At 48.4% G+C, this 24,658-nt stretch overlaps 1 protein-coding gene and 1 long non-coding RNA gene across 5 annotated transcripts in view; one reads left to right on the top strand and one right to left on the bottom strand.

Moving 5' to 3' along the window:
- Positions 1–2,502: 2,502 nt before the first annotated feature.
- LOC119870823 lies at positions 2,503–8,193 on the bottom strand. The gene is made up of 3 exons (XR_005356382.1): positions 8,103–8,193; positions 5,097–5,237; positions 2,503–2,841 (listed from the first exon to the last, which is right to left on the bottom strand). It is a non-coding gene; the product is annotated as an uncharacterized LOC119870823 (long non-coding RNA).
- Positions 8,194–8,605: 412 nt separating this feature from the next.
- The window catches only part of AFAP1 (actin filament associated protein 1), a 142,606-nt gene continuing 126,553 nt past the window's right edge, over positions 8,606–24,658 (top strand). The window contains exon 1 of one of the 4 annotated variants that reach the window (XM_038533100.1): positions 8,606–8,715. The gene's annotated coding sequence lies outside the window, so the exon portion shown is untranslated. The remainder of the gene's footprint in view (positions 8,716–24,658) is intronic. The other 3 variants (XM_038533098.1, XM_038533101.1, XM_038533102.1) reach the window with 3 other exon arrangements.

Genomic DNA, 24,658 nt, shown 5'->3' with positions numbered 1-24,658 from the left:
CCATGAGCCTTTCTTTGGGTTCCCTAGGCAGCAAGTCTTGAGCTGCTGCACATGCCCTCCTTCCTCCCAGGTGAGGTCCCCTCTACCTTCGTTCTGCTCAGACGTTCCATCAGACAAGCCCCTTGCAGGCTCTTTAGGAAATCTGCTCCATGCCTGTGCCAGGACTCATTGCGCCCACCCGCTGTCTACACACGGCCTCTATTGATTGACTCTTTCCCTCCAGCACCTGTAGAGCCAAGAGGGCTGATGGTTTTATAACAGTGCTCTGCGCCCCGGGGATGTGATTGGAACATTCGGTTAGGAGGCCGGGGCCCACCTGGACACTGTGTTTTCCCCAGGGTGGTCCTTATTTCCCAGAGTGGAAACCCATCCACCATGTAAGTGAAAGATGGATCATTGCAGAGCTAGTTCCCATCCCCGTTGTATCCCCCTCCCCGACCCCCACCTTCTGGGGGGGCGGGGAAGAAACCCTGGTGTCGAGGAGGCAGCTCACCTGTGTTGCGTGCTCTGGGACCCAGCACAGCCCCCCTGGGAGGACCTCTGTGGCTAGCGTGTACCCTTCCTGCAAATTTAATAGGAGAGGGTATCCGTGCTATCCTGGTGGCCACCAGAGGCTGCCAGGCTGTTACCCAGTTAGGTTTCATGAATAGAGGCTGCCTTTTCTTCTGCCTGAATCCAGAGGTCCAAGGAGCATTCCTCAGCTGTACCTCACTCCTGAGAGCTCCGTTCCACAGCCCTGCCTGCTGGCAGCAATTCCTGCCTCTGCTCCTCGAACATCTCTGTTCTAAAGCTTATGTGCCATGTCACATCCTCTGCTCAGGAGCCCATGGCGATCTGTCTGTAGCACACACTTGCCCATGCCATTCCCTGCCTGGAGACCTTCCTGGGGGGACCTCTGTGGCTGCTCCCTAACTCCTTGACAGGCATCACCTGGCCACCGATGACCTTCACAGACTTCCTCCTTCCCACTTACCTCTGTTCCTTAAGTAGCAACTCCCACCTCCCTCCCACACGCAGCACCACCCTTTGCAAAGGCTCTTTCCTCTGCCTGGAATGCGCCCACCTAGCAAACTCCTATTCATCCTTCAATACCCAGCTGAGACACAGTCTTCTCAGCCAACTTCCATAATAGGACCCCTCCCCCAAACTGTTATCACTCTCCCTTCCGTCCAGAAAGAATAGTTCTTCAACAAATATTTACTGAGCTGGGCATGAGAAAACAGAAATGAAAAAGACACTGTCCCTGACTTCCAGAACCGGTCACAAACTCATGGGGGAAATGTACTGTGGACTGAATTGTGTTCCTTAAAAACCTACACACTGAAGCCCTCACTCCCAATGTGACCATATTTGGAGATGGGGTCTAGAAGGAGGTAATTATGGTTAGATGAGGTCAGACGTGGGGCCCTGATCTGATTAGGGATTGTGTCTTTTAAGAAGAGGAAGAAAGTTTCCTAAAAGGCCATGTGAGGGCATAGCAAGGAGGTAGGAGTCAGCCAGGGAAGGTCAGAGTGAGAAAGATGGAAGGAGCATCGCAGGTCAAGGTCAGGGGACAGAAAGTGGCCTGTTGCCCCTAGGACCTGCACGGTGTGGCTGGGGTGGGGCGTGTTCCCTTCTCTGTGCTCCATGGTAGCCTGGCTGTACCTGGTTTAGGACATCTCCCCTATCAGCTCATCATTATCTGTACCCTGTGCTGGGGAGATGCTGTCCTGCCCTGCCCAGGCCTGTACGCAAACACCTGCATCTCTGGCCATGGGATCTGCTCAGCCTGCATGAGGGGCAGGCCCGGGGTGCCAGGAGCTAATGCAGCTTCGAGAGCAGCTCTCAACCAATAAGTCTTCCCAGGCTGTCCCCCACTGAATGGGACAACTCTGAGCTTGTCCCAACCAGGTTTGAGCCCCCACTGCCCACAGCAGGCACCTGCTCACACACACACCTCCCTGGGCTCATTCCCTTCTTTCCTTGACTGTCCTTCCCCTGCCCTGGTGCTCCCTGGGATCTCCTCCCACTTAAATGGCTTGTTCTCTGTCCTGGTTTCTGGGTCTACTTCTGGGGATACCTGTCTTTCCTCCCTCAACTCTGGCCTCACCTACAGAGGGTAGAAAGGTGCTCCTTTTATAGCCAGCACAGGAGGAAACACAGCTGTCTGGCATAAGCATCCAGGGCCACGGAAGGTGGGTGGGTGATCCCCACCACTGCTCCTGCAGTAAGGCGGGGGTCCTATCCCATGCTCGAAGCCCCACTGCCTATCCCAGAAGCATTGGGGTGGGCTCTTTCTCTCTCTAGCCTACAGAAAACACTTTCTGCATACCAGGATGGATTTTTCTGGAGCAAGTGCCCACAAGAAGCTGCTGGTCTATGGGGACCTGTAGCTTTCTGCTAAGAGCCTCTGGCAGGACAGAGTGACCCTGGACTGGGGAGGAACAGGCACAGCCTCTGTCCTGGCTGAAGTCACTGCTCCTATTGACCTTCTGCCCTGGGCTCCATTTGGTCCACCCTCCCTCTAGGGGGTCTTCTTCCAGCTGTCCTGGGTTACCAAGTCCAGGCTGGCTCCTGACAGGATCCCTGTCACCAGTGAGTCTGAGCACATGCAGACCCCAGTTGCCTGCCAGGTTTAGTCCTTGCTCTCAGCACATCAAGGCCTCAGGCGTGTGTGGGCCTCCAGAAACCTACTTTACTGTCCACCAGTATTGCCCTCTGGTTAAGACACTCCATCCAAGTCCTTTGAGCCTTTGGAGACTGGCTGCCAGTAGAGCAGAGCTTCTCATGTGCCTGAATGCTTGACCTTCTCTACACTAACACCTTGGTGGTCCTTCAAATGTCTCCAAGACTTTTTCTGCCCTAGAGAAGTAGATAAAAGAATAACCTTTCAGTTGTGTGTGTGTGTGTGTGTGTGTTTAAAGATTTTACTTATTTGAGAGAGAATGAGTGAGAAAGAGCACAAATGGGAGGAGGAGCAGAAGGAGAGGGAGCAGCAGACTCCTTGCTGAGCAGGGAGCCCGATGCAGGGCTCGATCCCAGGACCCCGAGATCATGACCTGAGCCAAAGTCACAGGCTCAATCAACTTAGTCACCCAGGTGTCCTCTGTTGGGGTTTATGGTCATTCTTTGGACTTGGATATTCTCCCATAGGCCAAAGAGAGCCCTTAGCACCATGGGGAGTGGGGAGGCACCTCCCATCACTCTTTGGGGGTAAGAGAATTCCATCTGTATATTCATATCTCTCAATGCTGACCAGCTATGACTTCTCTCAGATCTCCAGCTCTTCTAAGGGGCAGCCCTTAGTTGCCTTACAATCAAGAGGTCAGCTACTAGGGCACTGACTCACTCCCTTTGCTCGGTGCTCCCAAACACACCTGCCAGTTCATCCTTGTTCAGAGCAGTACAGCTCTGTTTCTCTGCCTCTGCCCACCCAACAATGGCCTAGAACTGCCTGTAACCTTCCCTTCCAGTGGCTTCCCAGACCAGTTCATGTGCATTTCTCTGGGAAAGGAATTTTGAGGTTTGCTTTTAAAGCACTATGTCTGCCCCTCTTCCTTTGTCGTGGGCTGTCCTGTGGAGGAGGGGTTGGAGGGACCAGGCCTGGGAGAGGGACACTGATAGGAATGATTTTGCCATAATTCTGGGGAGACTGCAAAGGCTGGGGTGAGGCTGTGGATTCCAGAAAGAGAGCCATCAGGACCTGGCATCTGGATGTTGGGGGGACAGGGTAGAGGATGAGATCCTGCTCACTGGTAGGGCAATGGGACAGATGCTGGAGCTGCTCACGAGTAATGAAACCTAAGAGGAACAGCTGGTCTGGAGTGTGAAAGGCAGATCTGAACTACTGCGTGTCATGGATGAGGTGCCCACATGCCACCCAGGGGAAGGTACCCCAGGGAGAGCCAAACTGGCAGGTTGGGGGCTCAGTGGAGGGAGGTGGCAGGGCAGGGATGTTTGTGAGGGACAGCCAGGGTCACAGGCCCTTAAGAGACCTCCCTAGGGATGGTGCAGAACCAGCAGAGCAGACCCGGGGGAACCCTGGCTTTTGTGCACTTGGTCTTCCCCCATCTGCCGGACAGGGAAGGGAGCGGGAGAGTGTGATTCCCAAGGTGAGGGGAGAGAGGATTAGAAACAGAGTAGACATGAGGTGGGATGCGGTCTGATGGGACCCAACTGTGTGGGGCGGAAGAAGCCAGGGCACGTAAATGCTGGTAGGTTTTGGAAGAGATGAATTGACAGGGTTTTTCTTTTCTTCCCCCCCCCCCCCATTTTCTTTCAACATTATAAGACTGTCTCATTGTCTTTTGACTTCACTTATTTCTGGTAAGGAGTCATCTGTAATTCTCATTGTTATTCACCAGTATATGATGTTTGTTATATGACTGCTTTTTAAAAAAATCACTTTTATATTTTTTTAAAGATTCTATTTATTATTTGAGATTCTATTAATTGTAAGAGAGAGAGAGAGAGAGAAGGAGCAGGGGTGGGGCAGAAGCAGACTCCCCACTGAGCAGAGAACCCAACATGGGGTTTGATCCTGGGACTCCAGGATCAGGACCTGAGCTGAAGGCAGACACTCAACCACTGAGCCACCCAGGGGCCCCTAATGTCATTTGTTTTAAAGTGCTGGGTTTGGGGGTATTTTGTTACATGGCCACAGATGGCTGGCATAGCAGCCTGGAGGTTTTCTGAACTGACCGCACATCTTAAACTGGGCCCAGCTGCCATGGATCGCCTTTGCTGCCTCTCAGCTCCAGAATCTAGGAAGACTGAGTCAAAAGTGTCATGGAAATACAGCTTACTTTGGCCTCTAAATAGTTTGTATTTATATTTTTCCTCAAGAGACATGTTATTGGAAGAGTCTAGGAAGAGGCCTCAGGTCACAAACTCCACCTAGTAGCCCTTTGCTTTATTGAACCCGGTCAGAAGTTTCCACAGAGTATCAGTTCAACTTTGAGGTCTATAACTCTGATTTATTTTCCTATTGAATGAACATTCTCTTTACATCAGAAGGGCTGTAGTGGCAAACAGGGACTGGCTTTGTTTTCGGAGGTGCTAGGCTGTCCCAACATTCATTTCCACATCTTTCTACTAGTCAGAGCTGTGAAGCCTACCTGGACTGGTCCATTGGGTGGTGACTTTGTCAGTGAATGTGGAGCCCAAACAGGATGGCCCCTGATGAGGAAGGAGACTCAGGCTGAGTTTCTCCATGTGACAGACATTTGTTGAATGCCTGTATGTGTCCATTAGGAATTCTGTAAGTAACAGAAAAATTGATTAACACTGGCTTACACAACTAGGAGATTTGCTTTTTCCTACCGAATGGAGAATCTGGAGGTAGGTGGTTCCTCCCCTTGATTCAGTGGCTCAAGGGTGCAAGGGTCAGAATCTCTCTGATTCTGACTTTGCTCATGGTTGTGAAGTGGCTGCTAAGGATCCAGATATCACATGCGTGTCCAAAGGTAATGAATGTCTCTGCCACTGACAGCGTCAACGGTGCTGATTCCTTTTCCCCTAAGAGGAAAACCTTCCCTGGAAACTAATGATATGCTGGTAGATCTTTAATTACTGCCTTCTGGGGGATGGGTGGAAGGAAGAAAGTCCTGATCTACAGTCGTTACCAATTTCTGTGCTATAAATACTCTCACATCTAATTTCAATGACAATGCTGACTGCAGCTATGGGAAGAGATGCCAGTAGCACAACATCATATGGTATTTCTATCTCACAGTTACAGAATACAGATGTAAATCCCCCGATAGCGTAGGTAAATGTAAACTGTAGTAAAATAACTAGGAAGTCATCCATTTTGAATATTTATTTATCTTTGTTTTTAATATAACCTTTAATCATAAGTTTATATCATTTGATTTTTAAGTAATGACTGTGTTTAATAAGTGACTTTGTAAAATTCTTAAACAATGAACAATCAGCTCTCAAGGCATGATCCAAATTGGCTGGAGGGCACCACTGTTAGAAATCTTTCAGCCAACTTCCACTGTGTCTCACTGGCCAGGACAATGTCACATGGCCACGTCAGGCTGTGAGGGAGGCTGGGAAGACAAGACACTATTCAGGTCTATAGGGTGGAATATGGCCAGGGAAAAGGGGCTGGAAAGGATTGCAGGGAGGGCCAACAATCTCCAACCGACTGCCCTGGAACAAAGCTGTGCTGGGTATTTGGAGCACAGGGTGAGCAAGACAAATCCCATTCATATTCTCATGGGCTTTCAGTGTTAGTGGCAAGAGAGAGGTTTTAAACAAATACGTGTAATTGTGATGGATGCCAGAAAGACGCACAGGGTGTGTGAATGTGTGTATGGGGAAGGGGACCTGGTATTCGTTTTTTACTGTTTCATCAGAAATGACCACAAATGTAGCAGCTTAACACAATGCACACATATCTTAACTCAGTTTCTAGGCTACATTTTAGCTGGGTCTTCTGCTCACGCTTCACCAAAGGCTTCACTCAACCTGTTAGCCAGGCTGCATCCTCACTTGGAGGCCTCACTAGGGAAGAATCCACTCTCAAGCTCATTCAGCTCGATGCCTGAATTTGTATCTCTAAGCCTGCATGATAGGGGGCCCAGATTTTTGCTGATTGTTGGCTGGGGGCTGTCCTCAGGTCCAATAGACTCTCAGCCAGGTGGGTTTCCCCAAAGGCCACCTCACAGCATGGCAGGTGACTTTTTCAAAGCCTGTGAGTACAACCTCTCTCTGTGGTCTGCTGAGATGAATTCTTACATAATATCATGTGACCATGGGAGTGATACCCCACCAATAAATGCTGGCCACATTACATTGGCTAGAAGCTGTTACGGTTTCTGCCTGCACTCAGGGTAGGGGATCATACAAAGGTGTGACTCATTGGGGGTCACCTGAAGGTGTGTCTATCACAGTTGTGCTCGGAAAGCCTTCCTGGAGAAAGTGACATTTAGGGAGAGACTGGAAAGGTCAGTTGGAGTTGGCTAGTATAGGGAGAATGATGTGTCAGGCAGAGGGCAGTATGTGCAAAGGTCTGAAGCCTGGAGTGACCATCCTTTGTACTAACTACTCTCTGGGATGTTATTTTCCTATTCTCTGAGGACATCCCCAAATCACACTGACTGGAGAGGAGTAGGAAAGCTTCTTATATTCATGGAGGAATTTGTCTAACAAATCAATTTGGAAGTCAGACTGTGTGTGTATGTGTCTGCATATATAGGAGATGGGACCTTATCCATTTATTCATCTATTCTATCACCATTCTGAGTATCTTCAGGGCACCAGGTTACATTCTGTGCACAGAAGTGAGTCAGAGTCCTGCCTTGGCCTAGAAAGTTCACACTTCATTGAGGATGGTGGAGGGGGGGGACCCCAGCTGGTGCTGTGAAGGTGGTGGGAAGGCAGAGAGGGATTGTATCAAGGAGCAGGGGAAATAAAACACTCAAGGATGGATTTCAGATTTTAGCCTGAACAACTGTGTAGATGGAGAGGCCATTTACTGAGAACAAGAAGAATGTAGAGGAGCTCGTTTGGGGGTGTTAAATAAGGCACTTGTTTTGGCCATGAGAAGTTTGAAATGCCTCGTGGGCATCCAGCTGAGGATCTGGGAGAGGTCAGGTGGGGTTGGAGATAGAGACCTGGCCATCACCACAGTATGTAGATAGCCTGGAAGAGCATGAGATTTCCTGGTAAGAGAGTTCCACCTGGCCCCAGCCATGGGCTACCCTAGCACCCCAAGATGTAGAGGCTGGGCAGAGCGAGGGGTGGATCCCAGAGACTGGAGGAGGAGCAGCTAGTGAGGTAGAGAGAAACCCAGAATATGTGTTGGATGATGCCAAAGGATCAAATACAATGAAGACAGAGGTTTTCAGGATGATCTGCACTTAAATATGTGGGGGTGACAGGATGGCATTTCAGGTGCAAAATATAAACACCACGAAAGCTTTGAGGTAGGAAAGGGAAACAAGCTTAGCTCTTGGCTCTTTCATCATGCGTTACAGTGACCCCGAGAGGTGTCTTGTCCTGCAGGGGAGGACCAAGTCTGCCTCCCCGCCACTCCTCGTGCACGTCGCCTGTGCTGCGAAAATACTTGTCGGATGAATAAAAGATGAGTCAGTGAATAGAAAGGCTGTGACCTGGAGCGGCAGGTGATCTGGCTTCTCGGGCCTCAGTTTCCCTGTCTGTTACGCAAGCCAACGTTACTAGCCCGCGTTGCGGGTTTGGGGCGAGCACAGCCTGCGGAGCCGCCCCCGAGGCCCCGAGGGCACAACGCGGGGGGCCCTCCCGGCTCCGGCCGCGGACTCGGCCGCCAGCCGCCCAGCTCCGGGGGACCCCGCAGCCCCGCCCCGGCGCGGCCCCGCCCCCTCCTTTGTTTCCCCGGCCCCGCCCCCCGCGCGCGGCTCCCTCCCCATTGGTCGGGGGGCGGGTCCCGAGCGCCGGGAGCCGCCGGGGGCGGGGCGCGGGGCGCGGGCGGGGCGCGGGGCGCGGGCGGGGCGCGGGCGGGGCGTGTGCGCCTGCGCGGTGCTCCAGCCCGGCCGCAGCCTGGCGCCGGCAGCTGCTCCGCGCGGAGCCCGAGCCCGAGCCCGAGCCCGAGCCCGAGCCCGAGCGGGAGACGGGCAGAGGCGGCGGCGGCGGCGGCGGCGGCGGCCCCGCCCCGGGGCTCCATTGTTGCGGCGGCCGAGGCTGCGCCGGCTGCTCAGCCCCGTGCCCCTGGGCTCCGAGCGGGCGCCGCTGAGCGGGGGGCCGGAGGTGAGGCGGCGGCGGGGCCGGGCCGGACCGAGCCGGGCAGGGCGGGGCAGGGGCCGGGGTCGGGCGGGGGGCAGCGCCGGTGTGGGTCCCGGGGCCGGACGGAGGGATCGGGGCATGACTGGGGGGTCCCGGGTCTGGACGGGAGGTATCAGGGCTGGACTGGGGGTTCCCGGGGCTGGACGGGGCTCCCGGGGCATGACTGGGGGGTCCCGGGGCCGCACGGGGGTCCCTGGGGCCGGACTGGGGAGTGCCGGGGCTGGACGGGGGTCCCGGGGCCCGACTGGGGTTCTTGGGGCCCGACCGGGGGTCCCGGGGCCGGATGGGGGTCCCGGCGCTGGAGGGTGTCCGGAGCGGGCCGGGTTCCGGGGCCAGCGAGAGGCAAGGGCCGGTGGGGGTCTCGGGGCCGGTGGCGGGTCCCCGGCCGAGCGGCCGGGCTGGGCCTGGCGGAGGTCCCAGGTGGCAGGAGTCCCGGGCGGCGGCCCCGAGTTGGGCGAGGTGTTCGGCAGGGCAGGGTCCCCAGACCCGACCGGGGCCTTGGGGGACTGGTTAGGTGGAGGTCCAGGGGTCAGATGGGGTCCGGGGCTGGGCGGGGGTCTCGGGCCGGGTGTGGCAGGTCCAGGCCAGCACCGCGGGAAGGTGCGGAAGGTGGCGGCTGCCGCCCTGAGCGCTGGGAGGACGGGCCGTGCTGACCTGGCGCCTGGGCATTGTCTCCGCCTTGGGGGGCACGGGGTGGGGGGGCTCTGTGCCTGCTGTGAGCCTCTATAGACCCCTGTGCAGGGATTCTGATCTCCCAGAGCGGGACCACGACCTCGGTCCCTGTCCCCCTGTGGTGTGTCTGCAAAGGACTGCCTTCGAGTGGGAGAGGCGGTTTCTGTCTTCCCTGCCCCGGTGCTGTGACCGGGTCACTGTCTCGTTGGGGATGACTGCATGGATTGCCATCTTGGGGGTCCTGGGCACCCTGAGAGTGAGATGCTCTTTCTGTGGCTCCTCATCCCGGTGCCTGCTTAGATGAACACGTTGCCAACCATGGCCCTTCGTGGAGCCCCGCTCATGGTGTCCTGGCCTCCCTGACTCTGCCCCTCCCGCCCCCCAGGCTTGTAGGGGTGTGATCCCCCCTCCCTTCCACACGCATGCACGCGTGTGTGTGTGTGTGTGTGTGTGTGTGTGGTCAGGGGCCCTTGCACTGGAGGTGGAACCTGGCCGGGCATAGCGGGTTGTGCACAGAGGCTCAATTGGCCTGAGTGGGACAGCTGACTTGCTCTTTTATTGTTTCGTTGCCAAATGAGCAGAAACGGGGAGCGGCATCTCAGGGCTGTCCTTCTCTGGGATCCCACCCCTCTCCACAGCCAGGTCCCACAGGAGCGCGGGGCTGTCACTGCGCCCAGGGACCGTGCTTCAGGCCCTGGCTGCAGTTTCCTGCTCCGGCGAGACAGCCGGCTCTGATTGGAGGGAGCCGAGCCCCTCTGCCCAGCGCTTCTTGATTTCTTCCGTTAGGACTGGGAATTTGAAAAAAAAAAAAAAAATCTTTAAAGCCAGATTTAACTTTGTAGCGTTCAGCGCCTGGAGAGTGGAGGAAACTCTTGCAAGAATTTGGCGGGCTGGAAAATGCATTTGAAGGAGGAGAATCCACACCCACGGAATGAGGCCAAGGCGGTTACAGTTAGAGGTCAAGTTGACAAAGCGATGGGGAGGGAGAGGTTGTGGAGTGGAGAAACTCAGATTTCAGCCTGATGTCAGGACTTGAGGCTACCTGGCAGGCTTTTTAATCTTTCAGTCCTTTAAATAAAGTGGAAACACCTATAATGTCCTAGGGATGATTGTCTTCCCTGGGGGATGTGACATTGAACCAGTCTTTTCCTTTATTTATTTTAAAGATTTTATTTATTTATTCTTGAGAGACACCAAGAGCAGCAGAGACACAGGCAGAGGGAGAAGCAGGTTCCCCGTGGGGAGCCTGATGCAGGACTCAATTTCAAGACCCCGGGATCATGACCTGAGCCAAACGCAGACGCTCAACCACTGAGCCACCCAGGTGTCCCAACAGTCTTTTCCTTTAACAGAGTGTTTTGTTCTGGTCCAAGATAAGGCCTAGGCAGAAGTAGTTCTAATATCCAAACTGAAATTCTTTGTGAACATGATGGTATATAAATAACAGGAGTCTCAGATGAAAATGTAATAATGCAGTTGTTGCTTTTTTACAGTCCAAACTTAGCATGCAGACCCCGCTCCCCCACCTGCAGCTGCTGACCTAGCTCCTCTTACCCATTCTTACCTGTCAGTTTACCTCCCGGGAACCTTCCCTGAAATCTTACGTCCTGCCCTCCAGAGTTGTGGTCTTCGAGGACAGAGTGGTCAGCTCAGAGTGGTAGCGTAGTGTGATAAATGCCCTGATAGAGGTGGGCACAGTTTGTATCCAGAGCTCAGAAGAGGCATATTTAATTGAGAGGGTTTTTTCTTTTTTTTCTATACCATGGTTCTAGATATTTCATGTGATTTAACATCTGTAATTCTTCAGTTCTCCAAAGGGTTTTTAGAATAATATTTGCTGTTACTTCCTAGTGTTAACAGAACAAGTGAGTATAGAGTACTTGATTAGCATTCTTTGGGTCTAATTCTAGCTTCAGAATTAAGTTACTGTTTGTTCCTGCAAAGCTACCCCTTCTGGGCTTCATTTTCTTCACCTTTGAGGGATCTTAAGCTGGAGAAGAATCTTCTTAGCCCTAAACCTTTAATTATTTCAACCACATAGAACAGAGGAAAGCTCTCTTAGTGAGGGGTGTATAAATAATGGAGATCTTTGAAAATATAGGTTCAAAGTGGAAGTTCTTTTCTTCAAAAAGTTTAGGTGCATGGGTGTATACTTTGTCTCAGATTTAAAGAGTCTATGATGGAAGTTTAAGCAACATTTTGATACTGTCTTGCATATTCTTCATAATTATGTTGTACTTGCAACATCTGCATCATATCATATTGGTTTGATGTTTTCCTTAATGAAGTCATTGGATACAGAGCTCTTGTCTGGAGCATTTTGTTGATCTTTTGAGTGTCATGTGAAGACGGCCAACTGTAGGTTTCTGTATATCCCAGTAAAATTTCTTTAACAGAGATTTTAATTTAGGGCATCTAAAATAAGTGGAATTTGGAGGGTGCCTTGAGTAGCTGTGTGTGATTTTATGTACCAGCTTAAAGCACAGTTTAAAATTGTTGCTTGCAGAAAAATTACATCCTATGGTAAATGGCCTATAAAAAAAATCCAATTCTAAGGAGTATAGTAATTAATCCTTTAAACTGTTAATCTCCTCTCTGATTTATGTTTGGTAAGATGGGAATTTGGTGTGCTTGATTTTCTGAAAGCCACATGTCTGTAGAAAGGATACACAGTTTTCTCTGCTATTCTTATTTGGATGATTACAGGGATTAAAAATAGAGGCTAAGCTGTCTGGTAGCGATGCCACTGAATTACGATTTTCACTGAACTCAGTAGGAGTTTTGTCCTTTTTTTGGTTTGCAGTCTTAATTTAAAAAAATTGCTTTGTTACATGCTGCATGCAGTTTGTTTTATTAGTGATTTTATTTTTGGAGGCCTTTAGAGACTCAATTGGATCTTCTTGGTGGTTTTCTTAGGTTGTACTGATATTCTTACTGGAACTTAACTAGTTAATGCTTGTTCTGTGTCCAGATGACCATGTCATTCATAGCCGGTTGGGCTTTTATATGGATCCAATGAAAAGGAGTCTCCTATGGAATGGAATGCCTGTGGATAGAGATGGTGGAGTTTGGACTCTGTATTTCAAAGCTGTCCTCTCCTGTTCTTTACTGAAGGAAGAGAAGACCCCTCATTCTCACCTGGGGCCTCAAACACAAAGTCTCATTTACCCGGCTTTCAGGGACTGATGATGCTTCCTTTTTTTTTTTTTTTTTTTTTAAAGATTATGATGTTCTGTGAATCACCTGTTTTTTTTTTTTTTTTAATGTATTATTTACCTTAAAGTTGGTCTTTGGTGGTCAACGTTCACCTCCACCTTACACCCCATATCACCCGCCAAATGGATTTTCTTCCTTCCTTTTCATTTTGAAGTCCTCACCAGGTGTCTGTTACCACAGGCTACCTCACAATCTTTTTGGATATTGGTAGGATGTAAATATAAGTGACACAGCGAAGACCACTGACTTGGGTTCTCTTGGATGGGAGATGTGAGCTACAGACTCAGTCCTAGGATGGCTTTCATGAAGTCCATGTGCTTCTTGGGACGTAAGCTCCCTCAGTCGTAAAGTGGAGTTAGCTGTTAATTATGCCTCTTCCATGTGGCTTAGGAGGTTGTTCTGAGGACGACATGAAATCAGGGACATAGAGCAATTTGCAAGTTGTAAAATATTATGTTGCCAAGGATTTTTAAAAAAATGCTTCATTAACAATTTGATGGATCCAGGATGTTCTTCGGAACTCTAAATGTTTGTAATGTACAGGTGATCCTTAGCATGAGCTGTGGTCAGGCGACTTCATTTAGGATTGTTTTTTATCTTTAATTGAACAGTGCTGTTTAGTACTTCAGCATTGTGGGGAAACATGTTGAGTCACCACTAATCCTTTCTCAGAAAGACTGTGGCATGTGTCTAATGTAGCCTTTGACAGTCTCTTCAGGTTGGTGTGATCTCATGGATGCTCCTTTAACGAAGCATTCTTTCTTGACATTTCAGTTCCTCAGCCTGAGGTGGGAGAGGGCAGGAGGCAGGCTTAGGTCAAGGTCAGCAAAGCCTTCACCTGTGCCCGTTAGAAATCCCCAGTATGAGCAGAGCAGTGGGCATCAGTGAGAACCTGATTTCAGGGTTTCTGGAGCCCTCCCCTCTGCAGGCCAGCCTGCTATGGAGACAGTGCAGCACTTTCTAGTTTCTCTTTCTCTCCCTCCTTTCTTTTTTCTTCCTCCCTACAGACTGCTCCATGCCTCTGAGCTCCCAGGCACTGGCAGTGGGAGGAATATAACGGCAATAAAACACAGTACTGGCCCTCAAAGAATCTACCTCTTATACACAGATGTTAAGTTATACCGTCATGCAGCTCACCAAACCTTTATACAGGTTACCTGTGACGTGTGCAAGTACTGTGGTAGGTGGCGGAAATAACGAGGTGGAACGTCGCCATGACTCCCACGTGGAGTTTAGGTGAGGGGCTCCACAGTCCAGGGGAGAAGCATAGCTGCGTATGATTTCCGTGTAGTGTAGTAAGTGCTGCCATAGGTATGTAGCAGTGTTTGGGGGCCGAGCTGGTGTGCACAATCCAGCATTTATTCTCATGTGCCACTTAGAGTTTATCAGGCAAGACAGGTATCTGTAGGTTTCTAGTTGAAGGACAGTGAATTACCCGAAGCCTAAAATTTGTAGAATGTTCTCCGCATTTGTAATTCCTAGAATCTGCATTTGTCAGAACAAATCTATAGTGTTTGGATGGCCATCCCTGTCTGCTGACTTAAGTCAGTTTATTCTTGTCAATGTCAACAATGTGATAGGCACTCTGCTGGGTATTTTCACATCTACCACTGTATGGGTTTCCTGTGGCTGCTGTAACAAATCACCACAAACTTAGTGGCTTTAAAAAAATACAGATTTGTTATTTCACAGTTCTCTAGGTTAAAAGCCTGACTCTGGCCTCACCGGGTGAAAAACAAGGTGTGGGCAGGACTATGTTCTTTTCTGGAGAATCTGAGGGATGCTGATTGCTTCCAAGCTCGTTCAAATTATCAGCTGAATTTAGTTCTTGCAGTTGTTGGACTGGGCCTCTGGTTCCTTTCTGGCTGTCAGCCGGAGAGCCGCCCACAGCTCATAGAGGCCTCTTCTGGTCCTTGCACACAACCCCCTGAGCCCAGAACCAGCAGGAACCACCGAAGCCTGCTCTGGCTCCCTGACTTCCCCTTTTGCCACATCTCTTCTTCTACCTGGAGAAGGTTCTCTGCTTTTAAGAGAACTATGTGATTAGCTGTGGCCCACGTAGATAACCCAGGATAACTTCCCTATCTAAGGCCTGTAGGAAAGTTCCTATGCCATGGAATATGTCATAATCACCGCTTCCAGAGATTGGAGCACAGACTCTTTGGGGACCAATATTTTGCCTTCCACAATTAGTTGATCCATTTATGACAGCAGCTGATGAAATTGTTAGTTATCTTAATTGATATATCAGTTAATGAAGGCACCAAAATTTTAAGCCAATCGGCAGGATCCTTAAGATCCCTTTTAAGTGATGAGATAGTTCTGACTTGCTATTGAGCGGTGGGTGGGGTTTATAGCACCAGAGACAGGTCAGTCAAAAGCAGAGTAACTTTTATGCATTTAGACCACTTAAGTGGTCCTCTCTGATTAGAGAAGTTTTGCCAAGAAGTCAGTCATTAGAATAATTCCTCCATTAGGAAAACCAGCCATGGAGGGCATTTGGGGCTTTGCCTTTTCAAGGTTTACATGAAGGACTCTGTCCTCATGGGGTAGAGAGCGCGTGATTCTTCGTCCATTTCTAGAATGGAAACAGCTGAGTCAACCCAATAGGGATTCACATTCCTGAGTTTTAGAGAGTCTGTTTCAAGGCTGAGGCAAAGGCCAATAAACAAAGTTGGCACTTTCATTGATAATTAGGAATGAGGTGCATTTTGTGGTCAAGGAAACAACTGGTGATGATTACCAAGTGTTTAAGACCAAGCGTGACCTCATTTGATCGTGTAGGTGTTTTTAATAGTTTTTCATAAGGATTTTTTTTCCTTTACAATAAATGACAAGCTTTGGTTTGAAATAAACTTCCTGTAAGAAAATAGAATGTAGAATTCTAAGGCTTTTCAGCTGGCCTTCAGGAATTTATGAACTGCCTGTGATCTTGGGCAAACATTTTGTGTATCTGTGCCTGTGTGCATGTTTAGTGGGAAGAGGAGTTCCAGCTTGCCATTCATTTTCAGCAGGGCTGGGTTCCAGAAAGTTTAACACACCACTCAGTGTGATACTCTTGCTAGTCAAGTATCAGATTTTGTTTAAAAATTTAATACTCATTTTGAACAAAGTTCTAGAGGCAGATAGTTTTAAGAGTCAAAAGTTCTGCGAGACTTAGAACAAAAACACAGCAATCACCTACTCCGCCCTTCTCCACCCTGATTCCCCGCTCCTCAGAGGCCATCATTTTAATGTTTCAGCTCTTTCCTCCAGATCCTACTATTTTGAAGCCAATTTAGGTCACTTACCCTACTGCCTGCTCCTACTGCCACCTCTTTCCACTCTGTTCTCTCTGTGTGATTACGTTAAAGATTTTGCTGAAGAATTCAGCAGCACTTATGACAACTGTGGAGATGTTATTCACAGCTGAGATGCTTAGTCTATCTTGATCATATTTCATTTTTTCCCCCTGGAGTTTGTTTTGCTTAGTTTTCTTTGTATCTGTCCTTTATTCACCCTTCACCCCAGAAGTGTAAATCTCCTTTCAGTTCATTCACCCCCACCAGGTAATCATCCATTTTATCACTTACTTTGGATAATACTTCTGAACTTCCCATCCTGCTGTCTTTCCTCTGTGCTTGCTTGCTAGGCCTGCTGCAAGAGTTCCTTTCACTCTCTCTTGGGTTAAGATTCCTCCTTTTTTAGTTTTCTCTCTTCCTTTGGTTGAACATATACACCAGTAGCTGTTAAAGAAATATATGTCTTTTTGAGATCTCCTCTAATGTTGGAATATTTTACTCTCACATGTAGTTGATCATCTGAGTATAGAATTCTAGGCCAGAAATAATTTCCTGCAAAATTTTGAAGACATAGCTCAGAATTCCATGTTCCAATGTGATAGTGTGTCCAAAGCCTTTTCTTTTAGGTAACCCACATTTTCCTTTGTGTAATCTTTTAGGTCCTTGTTCTTGGTGTTTGGGAATTTTGTGATGGTCATGTCACAATGTGGGTCTTGTTTTTGTTCCTGGTATCATGCATTTGGTGGGCCTGCCCCATTTGTGGGCGCCTGTTCTTTATTCTAAGCACACGTTCCTCTACAGGTCTTCTGCACTCTTCTATTTACTCACTTCTCTGTGTCCTCTGTTTTCCTTTTTGGAAGATTTCTCCAGCCTTTTCTGTAAACCTTTCTATGAATTTTTTATTTTTTAATATTAGGGATTCCTTTTAGTTCCTAAAAAAGAATACATGTATTTTAAAGATTTTATTTATTTATTTGACAGAGAGAGAGAGAGCACACAAGTATACAGAGCATCAGGCAGAGGGAGAGGGAGAAGCAGGCTCTCCTCTGAGCAGGGAGCTCAATGCGGGGCTCAATCCTAGGACCCGGAGATCATGACCTGAGGCACTTAACAGACTGAGCCACCCACATGCCCCGAAAATATATGTATTTTAAAGTGCTATCCTTTCTTGTTTCAAGGATATGGTCAGCTGTGGTTTTTTTGCACTGTGCATCCTGAAGGAAAGGTTTATTTTTACATGACTTCTTAGTTATTATCTAACAAAGCCTGAAATATTTGATAGTAGTTTCATGACACTACTGCAGTTTGAGAGAAAAATTACCTTTCAGCCCATTATCTGTTTTTCAATATGGAAAAAAGGATTACCTTTCATTCCTTGGAGGCATGAGACATAGTGTTAGTATGTTTCCAAACACCCTCTTTAAACACATTTCTTTCCCATCCATGCATGTCACAGCTGAATTTTGCCCACCACTTTGTAAATAGAAGAGTGTCCATCCAGTACTCTTTGTGCTGCTGCCGTCAGTGTGTTCAGAGTTTGGAAACCCTTGTTTCCTTTTACTTGACCTGGCATGCTCGTGGTTGATCGTGCCCATACATGTGGTATGCAGCATTGCTGGGGGCAGGCAGCATTGAGAAATTGGGGTCATTTTTTAGTTATAAAAAATATTAAAGGAGAAAGAAGTAGTAGTAATGATGAGTTCTTGTTCTGGACACTAGGTATTGGTGCTGCATACGAGGGGTATTTTTAGCCATGGTGGGTGGAGCTAGGTTTGGGGCTGTCAGCTAGTCTGGAACTTTCTAGCAGAAGTAGTGTACAGAAACAGCTTCTTGGAAGCAAGACACAGGCCTAGTGGTGGGTATTTGATGAAGATATGTGTGACAGATGTCTAAAGAGAAAAGAAGAATGCATCCAAAAATTGTTCTGGAGCCTACATCGTGAACGGCTCTTGACTAGTAAAGGGTTTTTGGGAACATTTACAGCATGCAATTCTCAGTTATGTTAACTCTCTGATGTGGAAACAAAAGTGAAAGTGACAATCAGGATAAATCTTGAGGACATGTGGCATGATATTTTCTTGTGAAAATCCCCTCTTCCCAATTAATTCAGATTTGTACTTTGGGAGGTCATAAGTTACTTGAGTTTTTTCTTCGGATGGGTTATTTCAATTTTCCTGTTCTTGAAGAGTGACCCTCTATGTTAGTCCATTCAGGCTGCTAGAGCAGAATACCAAAGACCAGGTGGCTTGTAAACACCAGAAATTTATATCCGGAGTTCTGGAAGCCAAAAGTCCAAAATCAAGGTGTTGACTGATTCAGTGTCTGGTGTGGGACCTCCTGGCTCACAGATGATATCTTCTTGTGGTGTACTCATGTGGTGAAAGGATAATGGGGCTCTCATGGATCTTCTTTATAAGGACACTAATCCCATTCAGGGGAGCTCCACCCTCATGACCTGATGGTCTCCTGAAGGCCTGCCTCCTAAGACCATCCCTTTGGGGTCAGTTTCAACATAGGAATTTTGAGGGAATACCAGCATTTGGTCTGTAGGACCTTCTGAGAAGCTTGGGGTCCTGTATCACCTATCACCTCCACCATCACTACTGCCCCTGTTGGTTGAGTGCTTACCATGCCCCACTGTGCCAGACACTTTACATCTGTACCTGGCTTTACCTTTGCAGCTACTCTGGGGGGTAGATCATGTCCTCATTTTGCAGCTGACAAAATGAGAGGAGACTCCTGGGGATTAGAGTCAGCAGTTTATGTGGTGTATTTAAAACTTCTCATCAACGAGAAGAAAAATTGGTAATCACAGGATGCATGTGAACTAGACTTATCATGGTGGTCACCTCACAATATATACATATACCAAATCCTGAGGTTGTATACCTCAAACCATTATGTTGTATGTCAGTTATATCTCAGTTTAAAAACAAGAGAGGGGGAGACATTGAATAACTTGCCCAAGATCACATAGTAAGTAGAATTCAAATGCTACTCCCAAAGCCTGTGTTCTTGACTCCATGCTGCAGGGACCTCTTTCTCTGCTGGGACTTCTTGGTGTCTGGACACTGAATTGACTGGTGTGTCCAGGAACTGTCATAATGGAGCTTTGCATGATGTATCTAAACACAGCCAGCAACTCCTGCTTGTCAGCCTGGTGGCTCTTGCTGCCTTTGACCTGCAGGGAGCTCTTTGTGGTCCATGCCCGGTGTCCCCTGCACTCACTCCATCAGCCACACGCCAGTTAGAGCACCTCCTCTGAGAGTAGGACTCCCAGCCCAGGCAGCCCTTGGGGCTGCAGGGGAGAGGGGCAGGCATGTGTTGATTGGCTTCTTGGGCTTGTGACAGATGCTGGTGGAGGTGGGAACCAGATGCTCTGGGACATTAGTGGTGGCCGGTGGGGATGACGCCACAGAGGACATGGTTTGGAGATGGACTGTGGGTGGAGGAGGAGTGGGGTTCCCACAGTGGAACTGAGTAGCTGAGGCTTTCTTGGGTCCTTGAAGATTCCAGCTAGCTGGTCCCACTTGGATGGCTTTTCCTGAATTCACAGTATTTTTAGTGCAGGGCAGGAAGTGACCATAGCAAAGGAGCCATCTATCTGTCATGAATGTGTTAAGTGTTTGATGTTTAGTGCATTAGGCCAGCCTGGGCTGTGAGAGAAGATCCTAGGTCTCCCACCGGGCTGGCCACCTGTCAGGCGAGGCCCAGAGGGGTGTTATCATGCCTGTGCAACCACATGCCAGCTGCACCTGTATTTGGGGACTACAAAGGAAGCTGCTGTCCTGTGCATGAGGGACATTGCACGTCATACTTAGTCTGTCGTCTGGGTGAGATAACATCATAGAACAAAACGGTTCTTACTGATCCACACCCTGCGCCCTGCCTCCCCGAGACTGAACCATCCCTTGTACCACTATGGAGGGTGTTTCTGAAGCTTTGGATGCTGGTAATCTGTCGGCTGTCCACTGAGCTTGGGGAGAGCAATCAGGGCTGATGGTGGAGACACAGGCCCCCCAGATGTGGGCTGGCATTCTGGCTCTGCCACTCACCTTATTACCAGTGTGGAATCTTGGGCTTGTCAGTAACTTCTGTGAGCCTCTTAACGTGGAAATACTGCCTGCTTGTTAAGGGGAGCAGGTGTGCATGGTAATGAACGTGAAGTGCTTTGTGTGTGTGAGGCGTTGGCGAGTGCTGAGTAGAATGGTGCGATTGGCGTTACTGGTAGTAGTTACAGCTTTGGCTCAGGTGGACACTGGTGAAGAACGTCATCCAGCCTGGGAGTTCTTGGGGGCAGCAGCGCAGGTGTGAGCATGAGAGCCTCTGACTTGGTAGTGAGTGGCAGAGCAGAGATGTGGGGTGTGTTACCATCAGGCAGTGGAATTTGCATCATTGATTTGCAGCTACATGCCTGCTGGATCTCAGAACCCCCCCGTGCCGAGTGCGGCGGAGACCCGGTACTGTGCTGGCAGGGGCCGGGGCAGTCTCCCAAAGCTGCTGGGGGGGACTGTGCGTCTGTGCGGACTGAACTGTGTCCAGGTTCTAGTTCCATGGGAAAGGCACTCTGAAAGGTGTGGATGGTTAAAGTTTTGCTTTTGATTCTGAAGCCAATTTAAGGGTGAGTTAATAGGGGACATCTGAATCTGCTAAAAATGGAAGTAAGGGGTGGTGTGGACAAATCGCATCCTAATTATGGATCATTGAGTATGAGTTAGAACAGCTCTTACCTAAGTTGAAAAATGGAAACAAATGTCTTTTTGGTGACTCTTCGTGAGTCTGGGTGCTGTTGCACATCGTTGACTGAGGGACCAGCATGAGGAGCCATCAGCCTCATCTTGAGGCGTTTTGCTGTTCTTCTTGGGGGCAAGGTGGCTGGGACAAAGGTGCCCATGGCTGAGAGTATATATGTGAACCACTTAACATACCAAGTCCCTTTTAATACAAGTTGAGCGGTAAATATTATTTTTATTAAAGATGAAGACAGAGGTTTAGGGGTGTTAAGGGAGTTGCTCAAGTTCGCATGGTTGTAAGTAGAGAAATGAGATGCTGATGAACTCTGGGGTTTGGCCCCAAAGCCCTTGAACTTTCCTTAACACTAGTTACTTCCTTTGTGGGTGAGGAGGCACTAAAGAACCACAGTAAGTGGGGCTTTGTGGAAAGGGCCTAGGGTATATGGTGATGTCTCCAGATTTGGGACACGCTGTATTGCGCTTCTGGAGAAAAAGAAAGACTTTTCTTTGTGGAAATAGATGAAGAGCAAGCATGTGAAAGGCAAAGCTGTGTTCCCAGTGCTGGCTGTGGAAGGGGTCAGCCACCCTCACTTGGCAGAGACCCAGAGGCAGGAGGAACAGTGGGGGAGCTTCCCAGGGGAGGAGTGGGTTTGGCTTTCTCCAGTCGGTGCTGAGTCCGAAGCAGGACAGAAATGAGGGCAGGTGTCCGTTATCCATCAGGTCCTGGCCCATTGTCACAGGGGTTGTTGTTGGGTTCCTGGATTGTCCTGAGAGACGGCAGTCTGACTTCCTGCAGATCTGACTTACAGCAGGCAGGTTCCTTGGGCGGGTGGCTGCGGGTAAGGGGCCTGGATCACTGTGGGTAAGGGGCGGCTCCCTGGGTGAGTCGCTGTGGGCTGTGGGTCAGAGTTGTTTTTATACATGGTCTGGCCATTGTCTTTTTGTATATTCAGTATGCAGAATATTGCCAGTAACAATGTTAAATGACAGCTACCTCAGGAATTTTGTAGCTATCATATGGCCCCTGGAAGTTTTTCACACTGACATTTACATTACAGCGACTGTAAACCATGGGCCATTACCTCCAAAATTTAAAACAGGCTTCAGTAATGTCCCCTCAGCGTGGTTACATGTTTCATTCATCGTTACAAAAATCTGCTTTTGTCCACAGCTGGCTCTTTGTCATACGCTTCGAGGTTGATCCAGAATCTGTGTTTCTCATTTCTTGTGCACCTCATGATTGGTCTCTGCTTGTCCACCTGGTCAGTGAGGTTCAGTTTTGTCAACTTTATCGGTACTGGAATATTGAGCTGATCACACTGATAAAGTGGGATGCCGGGAAATGCTCTAGTGTTTTTGGTAGCAAAGCCAGGAGTAAAAGCCCAGGTACCTGCCACAGTATGGTTAAAGGAAGGCTGAATGTGCAGCCCCCAAATGAAATATTTTTATGACTGATTTTCATTGATCTCTGCTTCTCATTCTTATTAGCACAGGAATTTTAAATTGGCCTTTCCCTGTTATAAATGTAAATAATTTTGACATCTAGTTGACATCTAGTTTACTTTTGTTGCTATTCACTCATTTGCTAATTCAACATGATTGAAGGAACATTGTTCTGTCGTGTGCTAAAGCCTCACCTCCAGTGTGATGGTACCTGCATGGAGTCTGGCAGGTGCATGGAGTGTGATGAGAGTGTAAGGGTAGGGCCTGGTCCAAGAAGAGTAGGATCCTTGTAAGAAGAGATGGAGAGCTTGTGTGCTGTTTCCACGATGCAGGTACACCATGGGAAGGTGGCCGTCTGCAAGCCAGGATGAGAGCTCTCCCAGGGCCTGCGTCGATCCCTGGCACCTGGATCTTGGACTTCTAGCCTCTTGAACTATGAGAAATAAACTTCTGTTGTTTATGCCCCAGTCTATGGTATTTTGTTGTGGTGGCCTGAGATGGTTAATACAGATGTGGTTCTGTATAGAAGTTGGAAGTGCTATAAAAATACATGAGTGGTACTTGGTATGTGGAGACAGCACCGTGATCCCCGGATCAGGACCCTTGCTCGTATCTTCCCTCTTGCATCTTGTCTGTATTATGATAGCTTCCTAAGCCTTCTCCACCCTGCCCTATGTCTGGATTAAGTCACACATGGCGTCCTGCCTTGAGCATTCCAAGCCTGCACAAACCCCTTTTGTGATTCTCCGTTGTTAGGACAGAAGGCAGATTCCTTGGCTTGGCATTCAAGGGTTTTGTGGTCTAGGTGCCATCTATACCTAGATGTTTGAATTTCTTTCTCTCTTACTCTCACCAACCTTACACTCCAGCTGGTTGTGTAAGCCCATTTCTGAAGCCCAGTGTCAGAGCTACTCATGCAGTGTATGCTCTTCCATTCTTCATCTGTGCTCTGCTACCTCTTCTGACCTTTCCTGTCCTTTGAGGTGGGAAATACTCCCTTTCCACAAACCCTTCTCTGACACCCTGATTAAAACTGTGCTGTCATCCTTAGACTCTTGGTAGTGCCTGACATCTTGTTCCTTATTTAATTAACACGATCCTGTGAGTTAGCTATTATTATTATTACCTTATTTTTTTAATAGGGTAGAAATACTTTAGTTGTGTATTTTGACTATGTGACATAAGCAGTGGAGTGACATTCACAGGGCCCTGGAGAGTGAGCCCCACTCTGGTCCCTGGTCTATCTTCTGGAACTATGTGACCAGCTACTTTTGTGTCCCTGAAGGTTCTCTGAGCACAGTCAAGCCCCGATGGATAATTGTAGCTGTAGGTGCAGTATGAACACTATTTCCTGCCAGTTCCCTATTATTCAATGTGTAGGTTGTCCCTAGTCTTTTGGGATAAGAAGCAGTGCTGTGTTGTATGTAACTCCTACACAAGTGCATAAGTGAGCATAAGTGTGCTCATGAGATGGTTCTTAAAGTGGGGCTACTGGGTCAAAGGCTGGTGCACACCTGAAATTCTGACTGGGTGATGCCGGATTCCCGTTATTCTATACTCCCCCTGTTGGTGTTTAAGGGTGCCCACTTCCCCTACCCTTGACAGTACAGTACATCCTCACATGGTTTGTTCTTTGCCAGTCTTATAGCTAGGTTAGAAGAAAAATTGCGCCTATTTTCAAGAGTAGGGGACTGAAGTGAAGAGAGGTTACGTAATTTGCCTGGTCTCATAGATATGGGTAAACCATAACCTGAATTTAGCCTTCTGAATTTCAAAATTTGATTCTTTGGAGGCAAGCTGGCAGAAAATATACAATCACCTTTGACAAGTTAATAATTATGTACTGTTTACTCCTTCTCCTGGATTATAGGCCATGCATGTGTGTGTGCATATGTACGTGCATGTATGTGTATGCAGAGGGAATTTTCAGAGTAAGAGAATTTTTTTATTGAGTCTAGGATAGTTCTAAAAAGGCAATGCAGATGATAAAATAGCATAGGTTTTTCTGCTTTTAAATGTTAAAACATATCTAAATTGTCCTGACCTCTTAGGGCACCTGGGTGGCTCAGTTGGTTAAGTGTCTGCCTTTGGCTCAGGTTATGATCTCAGGGTCTTGGGATCGAGCCCCACATGAGGCAACTCTCTGCTCAGCGAGGAGTCTGCTTCTCCCTCTCCTTCTCCCTCTGCCCCTCACCCACCTCATGCTTTCTCTCTCTCAAATAAATAAAGTCTTAAAAAAATAAATTGTCTTGACTCTTCAAACCTTTTGATACAGATTGATTCTAAGGGCAAAGTCTAGGCCATTTGTCTTTTAGAGATTCCAGCTTCTTGGTAGGAGAAAGGGAACCTTGCTAGGAATTCTTTCAATTTGTAGCAGTTGTCTGTGTTCAGTAGATTATATTTTCCATGTGACTTACAAGATTGTTTTGGGAAGCAAGTGCAGTTTAGCAATTACATTTGCTCCCTTGATGATTAAATTCTTTCCTTTCCTTTATCCAGTGTAGTCACAGCATAAAATCTGCCTATAAATCCCCTGCATTTTGCTATTATCCAGAGAAGGGT

This window comes from Canis lupus, chromosome 3, assembly GCF_011100685.1.
Source record: "Canis lupus familiaris isolate Mischka breed German Shepherd chromosome 3, alternate assembly UU_Cfam_GSD_1.0, whole genome shotgun sequence".
NCBI classification, from domain to species: domain Eukaryota; kingdom Metazoa; phylum Chordata; class Mammalia; order Carnivora; family Canidae; genus Canis; species Canis lupus.
Note: the sequence above shows the minus strand (reverse complement) of the source record. Positions and strands in the feature narration are given on the sequence as shown.